At 38.4% G+C, this 14,011-nt stretch overlaps 1 long non-coding RNA gene across 1 annotated transcript in view; it reads right to left on the bottom strand.

Moving 5' to 3' along the window:
- The window catches only part of LOC145999865 (uncharacterized), a 320,014-nt gene that overhangs the window by 39,647 nt on the left and 266,356 nt on the right, over window positions 1-14,011 (bottom strand). The window lies entirely within an intron of this gene.

Below are 14,011 nucleotides of genomic sequence, written 5' to 3' on the forward strand. Positions count from 1 at the left end.
GAAGTTCTCTCAGGATATCAGCCAGGTGATTTCTGGATAGAACTACTTCATGATACGCCGCCAGGAAAGCTTCAAGAAATAAAGTTCATTTAGTTAATATCCGAACAGAATAATCAAAGTAGAAATGCATTGGATCGAAAACATTGAGTGAAAAATACAGGAACAAGGTTATATTCTACCATTTCATCCAAGAAACAAATGGTTCCACAGTTTTCAAAATTCTAAGACATGTAATTACAGTTGTAGGTGAGAATTCACACAACAAACGTTATGAAAAAAAAATCCCCCTAATATTTAAAGTCTTTTCTTGAACGAGACGTGCAAAAGTTAATATCAAAATGCATTTCAGATAGATACTAACTGCATAAAATGCAAAAGAAATAATGGAAAATAATTGTGCTGGTATTCACTCCTTTGGTGGATCGAGTCTCCTCATTTACATAATAATAATAATAAATAATTATTGTCATTTCGAAAAAGTATATTTGTGTTAGTTTATAATATTTATTATTGTATAATAACATTTATAACAGTGGTAATAATCCCGATTATTTTTCTACTATACAACTTTTATCATTTGGCCGACCCCCCCCCCCTGAAAAAATTCTGGTGACGCCCATGTCAGTGATAATCATTTTAAGTGAGATAATGGCAGGAATTCTATGCCTGTGGAAACTTGTAATCCCCCAGCATGTCACAGATAAATGTCTCCCGGAGTAGGTTTTTTTTTAAAAAAAAAAGATCAGATTACCCGTATCGAACCCCATATTGGAACATTACGACAATTAACATGTTAACATGACCATAGGTGTGGAAGGTGTATTCATTTGATTTTGTTCTTCCAGATAGTAATTGTCACAGTCAATATTTTTTTAAAAAAAAAATAGTAAAGAAAACGTATGAAACATTTTTCAAAATATCACAACTTTCTATCATCTATGAACCCTGTACGAGAACAATTTGTTTTGGTAATGCAACTTTATGAACACCCTGTGTATCACTGCAAATATGAGCATATTTGCCATAAAATGCGTAAGTTCTGCTAAAAATATTCAAAGTTAAAACATATAAAACGACAGCAGTTCTATCCAGTAGTCAAAATATTGTTAAATAGAGAGAAATTACCCTTTTCCGTGTGTCATTTCTACATGAAAATTATCTGCATAATCAAGAAGAATGAAGAGCTAAAACAAATCGTGCAGAATCTGATACCCAGCAGAAGGCGTGCTTGTATCCCAAGGCCCGCAAACTGGTTCAGAAAAAGGCACGTGCTTGGCTGCCAGAGGGTAATAAAAAGGGGAGAAGAACTGTAAGGTTTAGCTCCTGCAATTCACTACCGCCACCTGTCGTCAGGAAGGGCACAAAAAAAGAACCCTTTTTTAAGCTCCCTCAAGTGGTTGGGTGTGTATTTTCGCTCCGCACGCGTTCAGGGGGTTGAGCAGCTTGCGTGGATAGGTGAGGTCAGTTCTGCTTGTTACAGTTACGTAATGTTTGGCGTCTCTCTCGCGTGGATATCTACAGCATTACCTTATTTCGCACCGCTTCAGCTAGTGCTGGAGAGTTGCAGATGGGGTTGCATCAAAATTCTAAGAGGGTAGATGGTTAATACCGTATATTTTTGATGATGCACTGATGCCATTATGCATATTCTGACAGTCAATCTAAAAACTGGGGGAGCCAAGGAGGCAGATGCTTCTCCTTGCGATGGCCTTGACCCATCCGTTCTCCCTTTAGCGTCGCAACTCCCCCCCTCCCTAAGATATGTTCTCAACTGCACACCTTTACTGCAAAGAACAGCAAGCATCAGTCTTCGTCATCTAACAAAAGTACTTCTATTTCATGAAAGTATTTGTCCCAAAGTCTGGCATAGAGTATCACGTTTATCTGTGGTTGTACTTTTCCCTTTCATTAAAATGTTCACATCATGTTTGTACACCCAACAGCAAACATAATAGTAGGCAAATTGTCCGTCACGATGGTCATTCATTCGTTTCCCACAACGTGGGGTTCAAGAATTCAAACAAAAAGCAACAATAACAAGGCAACCTTTGGTCCAACACAAGTACAATACCGTTCCCTAAAAACAGAGAATGAAGAAGAATGAAAAGAGTGATGAATAATTTACTTACTGTTATCTATGATGCTGGTTCCAAAAGCACTCATATGCAATACCAAAGCATTTAAACTATGTAGAAATTTCATCCCAAAAGCTTTGGATTTTAAACAGTTGGAGCGCGTACAGTAGGACACACAAGTCCCATACAGCACAACATGGTTTCAGATATGTTACGGATACGTAACTCGTGAAACATTGTAACATTGCAGCAACATTGCGAAACATTACTGCGATGTTTCAGGTATGTTTCAGCAATGTAAAAATGTCTGCGAATCTAACATAACATTCGTAATGTTACAGAAACATGTCAGTGTAACATTACAGATACATTTCCGTAAGGTTTTGTGATATTTCAGATATATTACAGTGATATTATTTTATATTACGGTTATATTGCATGAAATCAGTACTGTATTCATGAGTGGCATATTTAAGGGCGCTTATTGGGGTTAAGCCCCTTTATTTCAATATTAATTTGTAAATCATTTCCTTAAAATAAAATTCACAGTGTTTGAAACCTAATTAGGAATGATATTTAATTATATTTATTTTACCTCTCCTCAAATGACCACGTATCTCAATTGCTACAATTATTCTCGAGGGGGGAAAAGTGCATAAAAGTACGAAATACATATTCATTCACACCAGACAACAGTTACAACTAAAAAAAGAAAAATACTCGTATTCGCCACCAAATCCTAAACTACCTTAAAATTTGTATAAACTTTTACATGCAATAATAAAACTCTCCGTCGTTTGTTCCACCCTATCACAAAGAAGGTGGGATTTGAATGATGTGATCAGCATAATGCTCCCGTCCCCTTTACTAATAAATGAGAGGCTGGAAGCATTTTCGTGTTGTATGAAATTCATTCATGATTCTATGAGTCACGTTCATCTGAAAATTCTACTCTAATGTCATATCTGTATGAATGAAAACATTTTTCCTGGACAGAATACATGTTCCACATGTATGGTTTTCAACCTATATGGTGTTCGAACTTTCAGAATTACACAGCAATATTCCAAATTAATTTCAAACATCACAAATTGAGCACATGTCTTCAAATATAACTTTCGGATACTAAAATTTACTATGTGACATTCTCACCTTTTACGTATCTCAAATAAAAATTCAAAATGAATGTAATAATTAAATAGCAAACTTGAATGCTTGTAATTTAGCAAAACCTTGCACATAGCTACTGGAAATTCTTTACATTTTAGATACTAATAATATTAATTCTGAAATATAATGTATTATTCTGTAAACACCTTACTTGAAACTTTTTGGAGATCAATCAGACGGCCTTATAAGTAACCTAAATTGGAATTATTTTGCTAAGAATATTCTATATACTTACATAATTGGAGAAATGTAGATACACTTTGATCACAAAATAAATTCAGTAAATGAACCAGAACTGGGAAATAAATATCAATTTAGCAATTTTTAGGGATTAACAATACGAGTATTTTTCGACAAATTTTTATCTTGCATGCTGTGTGTTTTTAAGCGATATATTTTTACATACGCTGTGAACAGCTTGTTTGGAGTTTTGTTTTAATTCTCGAACCTCTCATTTGGTAGAATAAAGTCTATGAACATGGCGATGGACAATTTCCTTGGTAACACTTATGAACCCCACTGTACAACTTCATGCAAACCGGTCAAGTACTCTGCTCTACGTAGGATTATTATGGAAACCCTTTAGCCATTCACATTTAGCCTAATTAACAATTCATCAACGTCCATTATTTTCTTCATATAATCGGGTTATAAATGTCTAATTCCATATGGTGTTTAATGTTACCGATTAGATTTTCTTTAGAGTTGCGTTTTTAAACATTAATGGAGAACAATAAAACATTTTTTTCAAACTGATGATCTGAGTTATACGAGGGGAGAGTGAAAAGTTTTGAGCCTCACATGGAAGGAGTGATGCTAGGTAGTTGAAATTTTGGAGGATGTAAGGTTTGAGTTTTAAGACACTCTGTCCGAACTTTTATGAAATTCACATGTTTTCTTCTATGTTTTTGTCAGGTTGAAAATGAATGAAGTGTCAGAGAAGGAAGTGGCCGACAGGGCCGTGATTCGGTACCTCTGTCGGAAAGGCCTCACTGCACAGGCAGCTTTGGTCGAGTGTGGCTTCACGACACATCCCTATCCACCTTATTTACCCGACCTGCCCCGTCAGATATTCATATTTTCCCTGCTATGAAGAATTCACTTCGAGGACGACATTTCCACACGGACGAAGGCGGTCATTCAGTGGTGTGAGACTCAGGACAAATCATTCTGCCAGATGACTGTAAACAAATTGCAGCACAGAATGCATAAGTGCATTGATCTGGGGGTGATTATAGAGATTATGCAGAGAAATCATTATGTGAAACTGTAGCTCAAACACCCCTTCCCTGTGAGGCTCAAAACTTTTCACTCTCCCCTCGTATAAATCTCAAATTTCAGAAACACACGTCAACTTCACTTGCACATAGTACAGCCTGTAATGCATTTTGCAGGCTACCGAGGCTCTGACGTCTGGGCTCACGTCCAGTATAATCTTCCGTGGAGTTCGTGTTGTGTGCCGTGCTTGTCTGCTTGTGATTGTACTTTCATCTTGTCACTCATCTTCATCTTCGCAATTAGTTAAAAGTGGCAGAAAAGCGAAGTAAAATAAATCATATCAATCAAAGTTCAGATTAACAAGTAAATAGAACGTTCATAAACTTCTTGCTTTCTCTTTAAAAAGATTAAAACGAACTTTATAAATATTATTCATTTTTAAATAAAGTCGGATTTTTTAACATAAAAAGTCAAAACTGAATATGAGTATTAAGTAATTATTACGAATCGTTTAATCGATTGACCTGCCATCTGGCGGAGTGTTCGAAATTAAAGACAATCTCCTACGCCAAAAACCAAGACTTTTCCATTCAAATCCATGACCTCAAAAACACTGCGTATGCCCATTTAGGGTAAGTTTCCCTTACAGGCGAGGTAAGAGTTGAATGAAATTCCCGAAAGCGGCGTGTGCCTATCAAGGTTCAATCCATAGCGGCAAAAGTCTCGTGGATATTTGGAGCAACGCGGATCAGACTTTTTTTCCTTACCCCCTCCCCCGCAACTCCTCATCCGCCCCTACGGAGTGTTCTTGGCAGAGAGTTATGGGTAGTCGGAATGGAGATGTCAACCTCCATCGTCTTCCCGGCATTCCCCGCGGGATGCGGCGGCATATATTATTGGGCCAGAAAGGGAGGGGGGTTTCTCCCGATACCGCGAGGGGGTGGAGTTGTTCAAGGCGGTGGTGGGTCGAGAAATGCGGGTTTCGAGGTTAACCTACTCACGTTATTGGAGCTGGTGCGATGTTTTATCCGTTCCGTATGTAAAGTATGGAAACATTGCGAAAAGGTTGACAAGAGAGCATCACAAAAATGGAAAACAGTATTGTTGTAGAGTAAGCCGGAAAATTATTACTAGGATAATTATCCATTACCTTGTAAATTCGCAATACGAGGTTCAAGAATTGGTTGCCAGCAATAGTAATTGCTTTTAAATTTCTAGGCGTCTACTGTACAGTGGGATGCTCAAGTGCTCGGCAAAATGTCCACGACTATTTTCACTAATTTTTCTCTTGCATCCTATGTGTTGTCAGAAGTCAGCAGTTGATTTGGCATTTTGTTTCAATTCTTGAAGCCCTAATTTAATGAGGATAGATTGGTTTGATTGAGTGATTTGATGTTTTAAGTTCACTTTATGCACAGTAAGGCTAATTGGGACTGGTCCTACAGTTTAAAGCGAGATCCGAACTACTATGAGCCTCTACCGGATATCGAACCAGGGACCCCTTGATTACAAGGCGACGACGCTACCACTACGCCATCGGAGAAGCCACAATTTGCTTCGTAACACTTATGCATTTCACTGTACAGTCTGCTGCAAATTGTCCATCATTGTCTTTATTTATTTTTCTCTTACATCCTGATTATATTAAAGTTGTTGCGTTTCAATTCTTGAACCTCGGATTGATAAAAACAACACGAATGCACTTGACGATGGACAATTTGCCTTATAATATTAAAACATTCCACTCTACTAGACGCTGTTAGGTTGTCCCCGGTTGAATATTTCAGAGGAAGCTTTCATATTCTCCGCCAGAAGCGCTGCTTGAAGTCCAACGCCTGAAAACGTGCTCTCTTTATGGTGTCCATAATACGTGATGCTTATACGACGCCACCCACCCTTCACCCAGGAGTTTTTATTCCGGGAAGAAAAAAAAAAAGCACCGAGAATAAAGTGACGGCTGATACAGGGCAAAGCGGGGAAGTTCGGCGCCAGGGACAAGTTTGGTTGTAAAGCTTGGCGGAATCTAGCGCGGTGTCTCATGGGAGATGCCAAATTGATGGTCGGAATCTGAGGGTAAAAAAAGGGAAGGGGAAAAAATCGCGGTCAGAAATGCGTCCTGGGAGATGCTTACCAAAAATTCACTCCCATCATGCATCTGGAGCGCAATTTCCTACCGTTGCCCCGGCGATGAATGAGAGAAATATTGCTCTCAGAGGCCCCTGGCGGGAAGACCCGGAGTTTATTCGGAATGCTCCAACGTCAATTTTTGAATAATCAAAATTTATGAGCCGTGGGAAGGGAGAATATTCAGCGAAGGCTCGACACGGGAGTAAATCAACCTTCCCCTCTTCCTTTCCCGTTACGAGGATATCGTTGGAGGCTCGCTGGCGCATGCGCGTGGCAAAGAACGAGGCACGAAATGTGATACTCTTTTATCAGATCGGGACAGGGGAGAAAGAGGTGTGTGGAAAGAAGACTACGAGTGGGTTGCACCTACATTTTAGGATGCAAGGTTCTTTACTTGTCGTTTTACAAGAAACAAAGAGCCATCGTATAGGGGAGTCCTTGTGGCAGGAAAGTGGCCTTCATAGAGAGGTACCTGTCAGTCAAGTCGATTGCGCAAGTATATTACCAGATAAGCAAATATAGACTAAACTCTGATGAAGCAGTTGATAATCCCCGCACCTCAATGCCTTAAAATCACGGAAGTTAACACAAAAGGGAATGAAAATAGCGAAAGATGATGTGCATGTTATTAGTTATGCATCTGACCTGTATGTGCCGTACTAGATAACTGACTCGTAAACTTGAATCCATTCATGAAATGATGTATCACTAAATACAGCATTTTTGGGTCATAGGACGTTCAGATCCATAAGGCGCACTCTTAATTTTGACATGAAAGTTGAGAATATATTAGGGGACAGTAAGAAGTTTGACTTGGTTATGAATGTAAACCATTAGACACACATCATTGAAGAATTAACACAATCGGAAACCAGAAAACTGTAGCTTAAAATGAATATTTCGTTATTTAACCCTATCCAATATTTATTTTCAATAAAGGGTTTTCCAAAACTAACATTGCGTTGCCATCAAACTCTACCAGCACACGGAAATTTTTCATGGTGTAGTGTAACCACCACATGTGGCTGTGCGGTAAGATGATATCTCGTTGATCAAGTTGCCAATTATCATAGACGTATACTACGATCAGTAGTTTGGCATAATCGCCGCAATGGCGCCACCTACCAGTCAGTTTGCCATGGCAGATGGCTCGAACGTCCATCCATGAACATGAAAGCGAAGGCTAGGCCTATAGAAAACCAGCAGCAATATATCACGGGCAGGCAGCAGGTGAGAATCGCAGTTTGGGGTTCCTTCCACGTGCTGCGAGTGCCATCTGTCTGTGGGGCGTAAATGATCCATTTGGAGTGCGGGAAAAATAGCACACTGGCCACAAAGTTATATTTTGGAGGAAGTATTTTGTATTCTTCGCTATTGATAATGCAATGTGTTGTTTTTTTTGGCCCGGGGGGAGGGAGGGTGTAGACCAACGCAATATACTTTGAGACAAAACCATAAAATGCTTCTTGACAACACTTTTTAACACCAATCTACTTAATTGCTTCCGAAGAAAAACAATTTTAACAATAAGACATTTCAAACTCAGATTGCTTTGAAATCTACATTTTAGAAATATCGTTTTGTGTAATATAAAAACATATTCGTGTTAACAGTGCGTGTTTTAACACTTTCCCTCTGGTTGAGATATTTGCAATATGACATAGGCTTTTACAAGTATATAGACAACTAATGTAATCCTGAACAGCGCAACTTTTAATTTGAATAACGTGTTTCGGTAATTAGCTGAAAATTGAGATTATGTTATGTCTTGTAATTTATAAGAACTTTAATATAATGTAAACATGAAATCTATTATGATGTTACAAGTAGCTTTGTATACAACATAACTGGATCTCCTGTGTCAATAAAACTAAAAATTACTCTCATCGAGTATAACAGCTTGATTGATCATTTTACTTTTCCTTTCTTCTTCATTTTGTTTTTGGATTGATTGGATTGATTTAGTGTTTTAAGTCCACTTTATGCACAGTAAGGCTAATCGGGACTGGACCTACAGTTTAAAGTGGGATCCGAACCACTATATGCCTCCACCCGGTATTGTACCCGGGACCCCTTGATTACAAGGCGACGACGCTACCACTACGCCATCGGGGAGGCTCCATTCTTTACTTGGTAATCGCAACGATGAGAATATGATGATGATAGTGATGAAAGAACAATTACAAGACACACATCGACAGGACACAACAGAAACGCCAGAGCATCGTTACTCTGCAACAATGCAGTCCAGGGCGTATCGAAGTTCACCCCCAGCTTCTAACAAATTTCGCATATTATTATTAGTAGTCGCAAGAAACACTGTAAAGGCATGATTAATCCATTAAAAATTACAATATAATACGGGTTGCTATTATTATGTAAACATGCTAGATACCTGACTGCTTCTTTACAGGGAAACCAGTTGAGGGAAGTCACGGGAGCCATTTTGTACGGCAAGAACGTAAATTAGAGTATACGAAAGGCACATACATCAACCCACATCTATTTAGGGTTGTTTCGGGTGTTTCTATTGTCTGTGAAGTTGCATATCAGCTCTTGAGTTGTAGCGCACGGTGGAGAGCTAAAAGGTCGAAAAGCAAATGGGTTTCGGGAGGGGAATCCACTTTTTTATACAAATTCTTGTTAAGCAGGCGTCTGCGTTCTCCCTGCATTAGCCCCGTTTACCCTCCTTCTTCCATTCCTTCCCCCTGCCCACTGTCCACTTCAATTTACCTTCGCGGCGTAATGGCAGGGCCAAGTTGGCCCATTTAGCCAGGCAAATCTATTCTGGCGGAAGAGCTCTTCTCGGAAACAAAAGACGGACGAAAGATTGCACTTTCCTTCTTCTTCCATCTCGGTCCGTGCTATCTCGTGTTTTATAGTTCCACTTCAATGTTGCCAGCTCGTGAATGAGATATGTTACGGTGTGCGTTCCGAAATATTTTCATAGAATAATAAATAATCATTTCCGTTTAAATCTTAAAATGCGACTAGAAATTACTAAAAGAAGCATTGAAACGGTGGCAAGTCTTTATTGTACTCACCAACCCAAACACACATTTTCCACTTTCCTCTGCTGACATGTTAAAATACACCCGACGTTAGACTTGAATCTCTTTAGTTTGAAGACATTTCATAACGCACAGAAAAGAACATGGTGGTCAAAATTTTAATTCAATATTGTGTTTATAGACAGGCTTATTGCAGGGCAATAAGTCGCTATTTTAATTTCTTTTTACCCTACATCCTGTATTGTTATAAAAAGGTAAGGTCAAGTTCCCCGTGCATATAGCACCGTTCCATGAAGGCACATTTAGGGGATGTGGAGGTAGGGCTCCACACGTTCTCGATCTCGGCTATTTTTTAAGTAATGTGATCAGCACCATACTCTGATCGCATTTACCCCCTAGGGTTGCCCCCAGGTACCCATTTTGAGGCTGGGTAAGCCCCGGAGCCGCTTTATGCGGGGACAAGGCCAGAAGGAATGGAATTCTGTTGATGCGAAGCAGATGCTGTCCTCTGCTTATTGAAGCTTTTGTTTCAGTTCCTTATCATCACAACGTGGAAAACAGACTGAATGAAAATTATGATGGTCAATTTGCCTTCTATTTCTTTTGTTGTTGGGTGTACAAGCATATTAGTTGCAACAACTGCGCATACCAAAAGCGAATCGTTTTGATTTCTTTGGAGTACAATTGATTATGACACTTTTGAGACATTAATTCTACCATATATACGTGTACATGCATAAGGTTTCGAATCCAAATGCTCTTCTATTTAGTTTCATATTTTTCACATACAGTTAAGTGTGGTACGAACCATTTAAGGTCAGTTGGTGCATCTGGGTCCGGGGGGGGGGGGGGTAACTGGGCCATGGGTTTTTCCCATAAAACTTGTGATGGTAATTTCACTTCTAGTGGTTGGCAGCACTGAAGGACAATTGCGTCTTCCTTTAACAACTAGTCTTACGTCTCTGAGTGTTGTGGCTGTTGTGCAGAAATTTGTTCAATTTTGCAATGAAAAATTTCAAAAGCAATGTGGTGTCATCCTGATTTTACGAAATATCTACAAATTCACTGTAAGTATTATCAATATTACAGTTGATTGAGCATCAATTAGAAGCATAGTGGAATCATCAAATGTTACTGCCAGCACGTTTTGTCTGTTACGTTATAAGCTTGAGGGGGTGGCCCAGTTGCCCCACAAATCTTTCAAAAATGGGGTAAATGGGCCAGGTGCTTGGGGTAACTGAACCCGCCTTGGACCCAGTTACACCAAGCACATTAATTATCATTATTATTATATTGTTATTCATTAAGTTTACGTAAGCCTCTGCTAGATTCAAAGATATGATCAGCTTCGCTACTGATTTGAGTTACTTATCAAACATTTATTGAGTAACTGTACTTATTAGTATCTCAAATTGAAATTCAGTGTCTCAACTAAGTAAGTTTAGATCTTTAATTTTAAATCTTACCAAAAGTTGATTTTTTTTGTGTTGAAACATTTCTTAGGTCCTAAGTCTTAACTTAATAAGTTTGAAGTCTGAACTTTTTGTTTGAAATATTGACATTATTAAGTTGATGGCCAATTCAATTAAAATGTGATTTTTTTCAAGGCCTCAGTCAGAAAACAGTTGTAATAAGGCAAAAAATAGTTGTGTACTTATTATGCTACTTCTTACTTAATAAAAGTTGTCTTATTCTAAAAATTTGAATTCATTTCATGCCAAATCTTTACATAGGAGTTCTCTTACATCGTCCATAACTCGACTATGGTGTGGTTCAAATGACTTGTTGTAATTTTTTTATGACGTTTACATGTTTGCTAAAGGGGCCATTTACCTCAGTTCAAATAACAGCAGCTTGTATAGAACCAGGACCCTCTTGGTCCAGTTGCCCCAATATCGTCCCCTTAAAAAAATAAAGCCTTTTCACTTTAAAGTAAAATTATATACTAATTAATTAAAGACAGTCTAATTGGGTCCATCAGATTTTCTTTTATTAATGATAAATATAAAGAAAGTTAAATTCAACTATTATATATTTGAAGACTGCATCTTGTATTGTATTGTATTTATAAGTACAAACTATTTTAGATATTACTATATTTTATTAGTGGTTCTCAGGCAAGTACAAAGTTGGAAATTACGCACTCACATTGTAAAACCATGACCCAGATACCCTAACTGACCTTACGAAAATGGAGTATTACGATTTTCCGTATGAATAAAAACTATTGTAGTTTCGCGCAAGCACATTGAAGATTTTTATCACTTGACATTTAAACATCTAGAACTTGATCAATCACACTGATACAAATTATCATCATCTTGCAATCTGTAGCGCATTGTCAGTTCTCATTTCCGTTAACGTGCCACTAGAGGCCAAAAGAGACGCTTGCTTGAAATTCATTACAATCGTTGAGTGGAAAGGACCACCAGGTAGGTGGCGCGCAGGTAGTCGCATTAGCCAACGACGTCATTATCCACGCCCAATCCAACCTTTGCTCGCTGACAATTGTGACCTAATTTTACCGTGATGCGATTTAAAATCCATTCTTTTCTTTCCCTTGCACCTCCAGCGTTGAGGAACATTCACTGAATAGACTGAAGAGTGGAGAAGCGTTGTTTTCTGCGCAGTTAAATTCCGTGAATTCTTTATGTTATAGTGTCACGAGGAGTGCGTTGGAATTCTGAAGTACAGCGCTGTAGAAAAGAGTCTGAATTTGAATGTGAAATATATGTTACTCTCCGCAAATGCGGATCTACAATTCTTTTTCTGGGAGGGGTATGTGAGATGCTAACTAACTAACTAACTCTCTAGCCTTCTTACACCCGAAGGTTCATGGCTGCAGCAACACAGGCCTTCCATCTGTCCCTATCTTGAGCAAGATCTATATACTCTTTGCATATTTTTCGACACGTGTCAGGTTACCAGATTTGTTAAAACATCAAAACGGGACATTTTTCACATTTTCCTGAAGAAAAAAAGGGTCGCAAAATGTACACATTTTAATATAAAAACTTTTCGTCACAGATACTTATGTTTGAAAACTAATTAACAAATAACTACATAATATGGTGATGTGCACTGCACTCCAACCAAGCACTGCTTTATAATTAGAAGCTATTCATTGATATTTTGCGAGTGAATGTGTCTTTTGTACATCCGTTCACCTTATTAATCAACATAGATTTCAAAGATTGTACTGAAAGAGCGATTTTGTCACTTGTCCACAAACCAAACATGTACGAAAACACTCGTTCAGTGGGGCATTAATTCCAGAGAAACAGACAAGAAACTCCAATATTCTAAGAAAATTGGAATTTGATACATTGTCGACATTGAAATGTGAAACAATTTCAACCCAACAATAGCACCGTTCATAGTAATAGTAGAGATGGTGCATTGTTGTAGTAATTCCGTATATAAGTAATTGTTACAAAAAAAGGAAATTTTGGCCTCCCAAAATGTTGGCTCTCTCTTTCACTGTACAGTGGGATCCATGAGTATTACCATGCAAATTGTCCATCAGCATGTTCATGAACTTTATTTGACCCAATAATAGCTTCAAAAACTAAAATAAAACTCAAAACAAGTTGTTGACAACTTCTGCACCAGCACACACACAGGATGTAAGATAAAAGTTAATGAAAATTGTCATGGACAATTTGCACGGTAATACTCATGGATTCCACTGTACAATTATCTCACATTACCCAGATAAACTTCAGTAGTCTAATATAGTACAGAATGACGCACACGACCGATAATTTAAAGAGTACTTCTTTTGAGATTTAATAATAAGTTCCCTTAAAAAAAAAGTAGGTATTGTACGCGAAAAAAGCCTGCGATAATGTATTTTATACGAGGTGTAAAAAGCAATTTTCGTTTCTGGTGATCCTTTTGTTCACTCACTTGGCCATCCACTTTTCTTTCACGCAGAGAAACATGGAGGTATAAAACAGAAGGACGCAAGCAGTAAATGTATTTTCAGCAGAAATTGCACAGACAAAAGAAGAACGGTGGACGGCTCTGAGAAGAATAAAGGCAAAACAGAGCCACCGATGTAAATTGAATTTGGAAATTGCTGGGCGCATTTCGACCGGCCTTTCTTTACTTTTCTCTACCCTTGTTACTAGCAGAGAGGGTTCCACGCTTCCCCACCAGAGGGACAAATTAATCATATCAACTGAAAGGCAAACGGGGCGGAAGCTTTCTAAAGCAGTAGGAAAAGTAGACACAGGTGGAACTCGCAGCGGATCATCGCAAAAGACAAAAAGGGGACAAAGAAACAAACTGTCTGGAGAGGAAACAAACATACGGACGTGTATAAAGAAAATTACACCAAGAACTGACGATGTGTTAACAGGAATTTGGTCCTTTATCAATACTTAAGAGAATGAAGAATGCACAGGC

Source organism: Lepisma saccharinum, chromosome 16, assembly GCF_977018435.1.
Source record: "Lepisma saccharinum chromosome 16, izLepSacc3.1, whole genome shotgun sequence".
Lineage (NCBI taxonomy): Eukaryota > Metazoa > Arthropoda > Insecta > Zygentoma > Lepismatidae > Lepisma > Lepisma saccharinum.